Source organism: Nicotiana tabacum, chromosome 1 (assembly GCF_000715075.1).
Source record: "Nicotiana tabacum cultivar K326 chromosome 1, ASM71507v2, whole genome shotgun sequence".
Taxonomy (NCBI): Eukaryota; Viridiplantae; Streptophyta; class Magnoliopsida; order Solanales; family Solanaceae; genus Nicotiana; species Nicotiana tabacum.
This window is the reverse complement of record NC_134080.1, coordinates 54,480,933-54,489,111: the sequence shown is the minus strand read 5'-3', so window position 1 is coordinate 54,489,111 and position 8,179 is coordinate 54,480,933.

Here is an 8,179-nt window from a genome sequence, read left to right as displayed (position 1 = left end):
AGTTAGCTAAGAATTGATTTTAACTGCTCATGGTCTGGTTAGTTGAACCAAGAGTCATTTAAGGATTGGATTATAGCTGCAGTTCAGGGTTGAGTCTGAATTAATGGCATGTGCACTCTTGGGCAGCATGTGTATTATAGTTTCTTTATTGAATTAGAGCAAATTTGACAGCATGTGCTGCCAGGGCATATTCAGGCTGCCCATATTTGCTAATTAGAATAAGGGACAAGCCACTTTAGCAGTAAAGAAAGGGTCTGTCAGGGGAATCTCATGGGGAATACTTTTATTTTAATCTTTTGAGTGGAAAAGCAGGAGGAGAACATGGGAGGGGGTTCAGTTTGTTAAACAGGCTGTTTGAATGGGCTGATAGAGGCTATAAAAACAGAAGGGTTTCCATTAGTTCAAGGGGGGAGGACATCAATCAGACAGTGGAGAGTTCAGAAAGAGAGAAGAGAGAAAAACCGAAAAGAAAAAGGGGTTTGGGACCAAAAGAGATTTGAGAACAAAAGAAGAAGCTGAAAATTCTACCTTGGTTCACTTTTTCTGTTTGAAACCAGCATCAACTGCTTTGTTCTATTCGAAACTTGGGTTTCTTTCCTTTGAGTGTCTGAAAATCAGAAACTGTGTTCTATTATTGTGTCCGATTCATTTATTACCTGTTGATTAACATTGGAGTTTCCTGGGTCTCAACTGGGGCTTTGTTGAGTCTTTTACTTGGACATTGGGTACTGTTTCATTGAGCTACTGCTAGTTTATTCTGCCTGGGGGTGCCACTGCTGCTGCATTTGTTGTTTGTTGCTGTTATCCTTTGCTACTGCTGCTGACTTCTCTACCTTCTTCTTCTTCTTTGCATTTCAGCATCCAGGTACACATTTTGAATCTCACACTGATGTAACAGTAACAATGAGTATGAAATGAAAGACGCGAAGAATTTTTCAGTCATTTGGTGTTGTACCTATAGTCTTATAAAGTGTTAGTAGATTTGTGCAAATCTTTAGGTTGTAACTCAATAGGAAAATACAGCAGGTAGTTTCGTATCTAATTGAAAAATTATTTTGTTTAATTATTGTGATTTACAATGGTTTAGCTTTTTTAGTTGTACGTATGATGCAATTATGTAATTCGTGGAATGCACTAGTAGTTGGTATATCGATAACTAGACTTCATTTTTAGTTATATTCTGTATGTATAAGGTAGATTGCTACTAACCTGGACAAACGCAATATAGCTTTTAATCATTTAATTTAACTCTATCACATCCGGATTCCATTAGGCAGTTTCGAATCCAATTAGTAGCATCTTCTAATAAGTAGTTGATTCCATTAATCAAGCCCAAATAAGTTAGTTTAAATTCGAACTTGAAGAACATTTAGTGTAAGTTTAGCATTTTTATTAATCTTGCATGCAATCTCCTTTAGCAAATTAACAGCATGTTCACCCATGAAATAAGGTACGAAACAATTCCCGCCTCATAAACAACTAATGAAATAATCAAACAAGAATCCGGAGTTGGCCAAGCATGCAATTCAATTAGAATGTATTTTCTTTCTTCCATTTCTTAGAGACGAACATAATAAAGATGAAGTCATTGTAGGTTTACCCGTTTCATAAAATGAGACAAGCCTCGCCAAATGAGATGCACAAACTGCGGGGCCCTCATAAATGTATATATTAAATACTTAGAATCCGGGATGGGTCATTTAGCGAATTTCATGACCCTCCCCAAAAATAATAACGTGATAGTCTCTTTAGGCGCGTTTTAATAATATTACTTTCTTAAATTCGGGTGCGCATTTATGTGACCCAAATCCAAATTTCAATGGAGTCGGAGTGTATTAACAACCACGGGTGCATTGATTGTGACGTGGTTCTAGATACATTTCCACGACGTTGCAATTCCATAAAAAATAATAATAATAAAAGCGGTCTAAACTTAATGAAAGCACATAAGTCATAACATGTATTAAAATCAGATATTTAGCCATTATAACAATTTAAGCGACCGTGCTAGAACCACGGGATTCGGGGTTGCCTAACACCTTCCCTCGGGTCAACAGAATTCCTTACTTAGAATTTCTGGTTCGCAGACTTCATTTGGAAAGTCGAATATTTCCCTCGATTTGGGATTCAAGATAAACCGGTGACTTGGGACACCAAAAGCCAAACCTTTCCCAAGTGGCGACTCTGAATTAAATAAATAATCCCATTTCGAATATAGTCACTTAAATTGGAAAAACTCCCCTCGCGCATTTAACCCTTCGGGGCGGGCGCGCAAAAAGGAGGTGTGACAGCTCTAGCGACTCCGCTGGGGAATAGTAACCCAGAACCACTGGTTCAGGGTTCAAGAATTCGAGCTTAGAATAATTGTTATATTTGGCTTTATTATCTGATCTTTATTACATGTTTTGGCATAACGTGATAAATGTTGTCTTTTACCGCTTTGATATTATCTGAACTGTATATAAACTGTGCCGAAACCCTTCTCTCTTCACCTCCGGGGATGTGCTTACTGGTTGAGACTCCCTATTCTGTTAGTGTCAATACCCTGAAATAAAAAAGAGGCTCGGACAAGTTACGAAGCCGGATGGCCTTTTGGTTCCCGGTAAGTTGCCCCCTCCTCGACTCGAGTTGTCCGCTCGGGTACACAGTCTAGAACATATACCCAGGTTATAAACCTAGTATAACGAAACCTCATGCCGGATCCCTAGTAGGAACGCTTATTTTCATCACGTTGCATTTGACATAGGGGACTCAACACAGGGGTTGGGTCCGTCTAGGACAGGCAACCTGAAATGAAAAGACCAACATGCTGCATCCCGTTTGTTTGGCGCATTTATTTGCTTCAAATCTGCATGCTGACCGATTTCTAAAAAAAAAAATTCAAAAAAAGGGAAAGAAAAATAGCAACGTAGGGAGATAATTACCTATTTTTGGAAAAATAAAACCAATGTCCAAGTAGTGTCGAAACCTCGCCGGAATTTTCAAAAAAAAAAAAAAGAAAACAAAATTTGTCTTTTAGTTTGATTTATTATTAAGAAAAAACATATAAATTTTTTTTCCTTTAATCACTTTCAAAATCAAAAAAAATATATTTATTTAAAAGTAAAAAGTGAGAAAATTCAAAAAAAATGTTGTTTCTTTTGTAGTGTCTCTTTTATAAATTCAGATTAAAAGTCCAAATACTTCCCTAAAAAGATTTTCTTTAGTCTTTATCTCTTTTCAAAAATAAAAAAATATATATATAAAAATCCAGAAAAATATTTTTTTTCTTTCTAAAAAAGATTGTATTCAGAAGGGGTTTAGTTTATTTACTCTACGCTTGATCAAGCCCGAACTACGCCGGTTTGATTCTCACAGGGTGTGAGATACGTAGGCAACCCTCATCGGGTCCAACCTCCCCTTTTTTCAAAAATAGCCAAACTGTCAGAATTTTAATTTATGAGTCGGGTGATGCCGTTTTGTCAAGAATAGCCAAATGTTCCAAAAAGGGATGCCAGAAGGCTGACTTTGCATAAACAGCCATTTTTTGGTCATTTTTTAAAAATTTTGACCAAGTCGCCCAATGGCCTTAGGATCCTCGTCCCCGAGGGTCTGCGAGGCCATGTTCCCAATGTCGGGTCACCATTCTGAAAAAAAAGAGTCATAAATAAATCAAGTGATGTTGTTGTTGTCAAAAACAGCCGAATGTTCCCGAAAGGGATGGCGGAAGGCCGACTTTGCATAAACGGCCACTTTCGATCATCTTTTAAAGTTTTGATCGATTGACCCTCACAGCCTTAAAATCTTCATCCCCGAAGTGCTGAAAGGCCGTGTTCGAAAATCGGATCTTTCTTTCTAAAATATAGTCAAATCATTTTTAGTCAAATCATTTTTGCTTAACCACCCTAATAAATGTGCAGGATGAGCACAATACAAAACAAACCCTTTTCAATAATGACCAAGATCCCTTTTGAGTTGCGATTATGGTGGAATGACCTAGGCAAGGAAGGGCAAGACAAAGTAAAGAAGTATCTGAAAGATCTCCCGGATTTACTAGACATCCAGCCTCGGGGTGACGTTATCAGATCGTTGGTCACTTGCTGGGATTCGGCACACAATGTATTTCATTTCTCAGACTTTGAGCTCACCCCGACATTGGAAGAAATAGCGGGATACATCGGAAGTGATGAAGCTCCACTAAGGTTCAAGTACTTGATTGCACCTAGGGCCGTCACTGTACACCGATTTTTTGGATTTCCTAAAAATACCCCGAACATTTCATCATCCAGATTTTGCAAATGGTTTCTGCAGTCTCCGCCTCATATATGCTAGATACGGCCACGTGGGCGGGTTCAATAAGCCAGACTTCAAACTATGCAGTAGAGTTAACCGACAAAAGTGGGATGAACACAGGCTGGTAGCTTTTATGATAGCTTTTTTGGGTCTTATAGTGTTCCCAAGGAAAGACGGAAACATTGATCTAAAAGTAGTTGGGGTCGTCAGTACCTTGCTCACCCATGATAAGAGTACTCTGGCGCCTATGATTATGGCTGACATCTTCCGGGCTCTCACTGCTTGTCGAGCAGGGGGCGACTTTTTCGAAGGATGTAACCTATTGTTGCAAATGTGGATGACCGATCATTTGTGCCACCGCTCCCCGCTCTTGGGTTACGGTTCGCCCGAGAAGACTTGTATTGGAGAATTCTACACAAGAATCAAAGGGGTTAGTCTGCCCGAGGGAGTCACAGCTTGGATGTCATTCTTCCGAACTCTCACTGCCAACCAAATTCAGTGGACGCTCGGATGGCTGCCTATTGAGGAAATCATATACATGCCGGCAACCAGGCCCCACTTTCTGTTTATGGGACTTAAAAGTATCCAACCCTATGCATCGTATCGGGTTTTGAGGCAACTTGGGAGGTATCAAGTAGTGCCAAAAGATGAAGACTTGAGTACCCAAGTGGTTGAAATCAGTCCGGACGGTCGGTTCCCCGAAGAAGAAATACGCCAGATCTGGAGTGAGTGTCAACATCTGACGGCAAACACTTGTGTGTTGGATGTGGCTAAAGGAGAAGTTTCCCCGGGGTATCATGCTTGGTTTAGAGGTGACATGTCCTGCGAGAGACCAGCTAAAAAACCTCATCTCAAAGATTTTGCTGAGTCATCCCAGGAGCAATGGAACTGGTTAGCAAAGGAGAAAGGTTATCGGGCAGAGATCGGTGAGTTGAAACAACATGTTGAAAGTCTGAAATTCAATAACAGTATGCAGGTCACTGCAGATCGAGGCGAAAAGAATAGATTGGCCCAAGAAAATGAAGAACTTAGGGCCCAAATCCAGAAATTGAGAATGGCTCTTGATAAACAACCAAGGAGTCGTTCAGACGAGCAGTTGATAAAAGGGCTGAGAAGTGAAGTCAGGGAATGGCGAGATGGTTTAAAAGAGTCTGAAAACGTCATGGCAGAGCTCAAAGTACAGTGGGGAACGAGAGCAGATAAGCATCGCCGATACTTGAATCAATTGAAACACGACCACGAGAAAACTGTTGCCAACATGAAGAGAAAAGTGGCTGCACTTGAGGTTAAAGCAGTTAAGCAGGCCGAAGATTTCCAAATTGAAAGCAAACACTGTTACGACTTGTTGGCCCAAATGGAGGTAGAAGTACGACAACTGAAAAATCAGCATATGCAGGATTCTCAAGCGTTAAAAACATGCAGTGATTAGATAAAACGCCTGTTTATAGAAAAGAGGCAAACCAGGGATAAGATTAGGACCATTGCCCATGCCATCATCAGAAGGTGTCTACGGTGTGAAAACATGACCAGCATTACTGTTCTCTCGACAGTGATGGTTTATGTCAAACAGACCATGCATGAGCTGGAACAACTTGAAAGGGATCTCACACCTAAGACCGCGGCGAGGCCGAACGATGCCCCGCGGGTACCAATTTTCGAAACCTTAATGCATTCATAGGTCGAGTCTGTATCTTAGCATCTTCTGTCCATCTTTTCGCATCAGGGTGCATTAGTCCGTTTGAGTCTGTACTTATTTTCAAGGTTTGTTATTTTCCCTTTTTCAAAATCTTGGTTGTAATAGATTGTTTCAGTAATAAATGTGTGCTTCTTTTACACTCATCTGTTTTGAACTACGTAATGATCTGATTCACGCGGCATCGTGATACGTAGGTAATCCTCATCGGATCCGGTCACATTTTTAACTGCGAATAATAATAATAGAAAAAAAAAACAAAGAAAGAAAAATGGTGATAAATAAAAGGAAAGCCTAAAGAGAAGCCGGAATGACGCATGTCTTTGTGGCAAGCATGTAGAAGCCCACCTAACTGTGTAGGTGCATCACACCCCAATGTGAGATTACCTGTCTGTTGTTTGTTTCGAACTAACCATTTGTTTGCTGATAAGTTCCACGTTCCTAGAAAAGTGATTTGGTTTTGTGGTAATCTGGCCTCACATTCATACTTCACGAGATCAAAAGGAAGCGTTCAGCCACCCGTCGCTAAATCAAGAGGAAGTGTTCATACATACTTCACAAGGTCGAAAGGAAGTGTCGAAATGTCTTCAGAAGCTCCTCTGCCAACGGTTCCTATTTCGGAGGAAAGTTCAATCTCAGCCATCCCAACTTCTGAATCAGCAACGGTCGAGGAAAATAGAATTCTACGTCTCCGCATGATGGAAATGTGGGATGCCTGGGCTAATGGAAAAGAGCCACCAAGTGCGATCCCTGGATTCCCTGAGCTTTTTCCTAGGGCAAGTGGGACCTCCAACATCCCCATAAGTTATCCAAATACCCCACTGGGATTTCCTACCATCTCAGCCTACTTTACTGGAACACCTTCTGAGTCTCGCCCCCAGGTGTTAGCTTCCGGTGCGGCTTCAAACATATTCACTGCTCCACCTTGTTCAGCTACGGCACAACCAATTTTACCCAGGCCTAACTTCGATTCATCATCCTTCACATTTCAAGCACCACCTCTTCCATTGGAACCTAGCCAGTTCACTACCAACGCTTACCCTCAGCCGTCTCGGTACGAGTTTATCGCAGGGCAGGAGAAAGCCGAGAAAACACCTGAACAAGAGGAAATGACCAGAAAAATGAGAAGCATGGAGCAAACTCTCAAAATATACAGGGTCTGAGCGGGCAAAAGAGCGCATCTTACGCTGACCTGTGCATGTTCCCGCACGTACATCTGCCCTTGGGTTTCAAAACCCCAAAATTTGAGAAATATGATGGGCATGGGGACCCCATAGCCCACCTCAAAAGGTACTGCAACCAGTTGCGGGGAGCGGGTGGAAAAGAAGAGCTTCTTATGGCTTACTTTGGAGAAACTTTGATCGGCATTGCTTCTGAAAGGTATACGGATCAGGAAGTATCTCGTTGGCACATTTGGGACGACTTGGCTCGGGATTTTGTCAGGCAGTTTCAATATAACATCGACATTGCCCCCGACAGGAATTCATTGTCGAATCTAAAGAAGAAGCCTTCGGAGAGCTTCCGAGAGTATGCTGTCAAATGGTGCGAACAAGCGGCCAGAGTCAAACCTCCGATGGATGAAACAGAAATGGTCAGTGTTTTCCTTCAAGCCTAAGAGGCTGATTATTATCAAAACATGATGTCTGCATTGGGAAAGCCATTTGCTGAAGCTATCAAAATCGGTGAAATGGTGGAGAATGGGTTGAAAACAGGGCGAATCTTGAGTCAGTCTGCTATAAGGGCCACCTCCCAAGCAATCCAAGGCGGGTCTGGAGGAGGAGCAAACCGAAAGAAGAAGGAAGAAGCAACAATGGCAACTTCGAGTGTAAGAAAACCCCATCCGTCCAGATTTCATTTCTCTGAAAGAGCCCCGCAACACTACTACCCCCATCAAGATGTGACCTATGCTATGAACCTTCAGCCCTACACAATAATGAATGCACAACCATATATTAGGCCACAACAATAATTTCACCAAAAGCGAGCTCAATTTCCAAGAAATCAACCTCCTCACCAAGCTCAGTATAATCCCCGACCTCCACAAAATAATCTCCCCTACAACGCCCACACTCGAGAGACGCCCAGGAAAACGGACTTCACACCTATTGGTGAGTCATATTCCAACCTTTTCCCTAAACTGGTCCAAATGGGTTTGTTACAACCCGTACCCCCAAATAGGCAAAACCCAGAGTCACCCTCTTACCAACCTGGTGC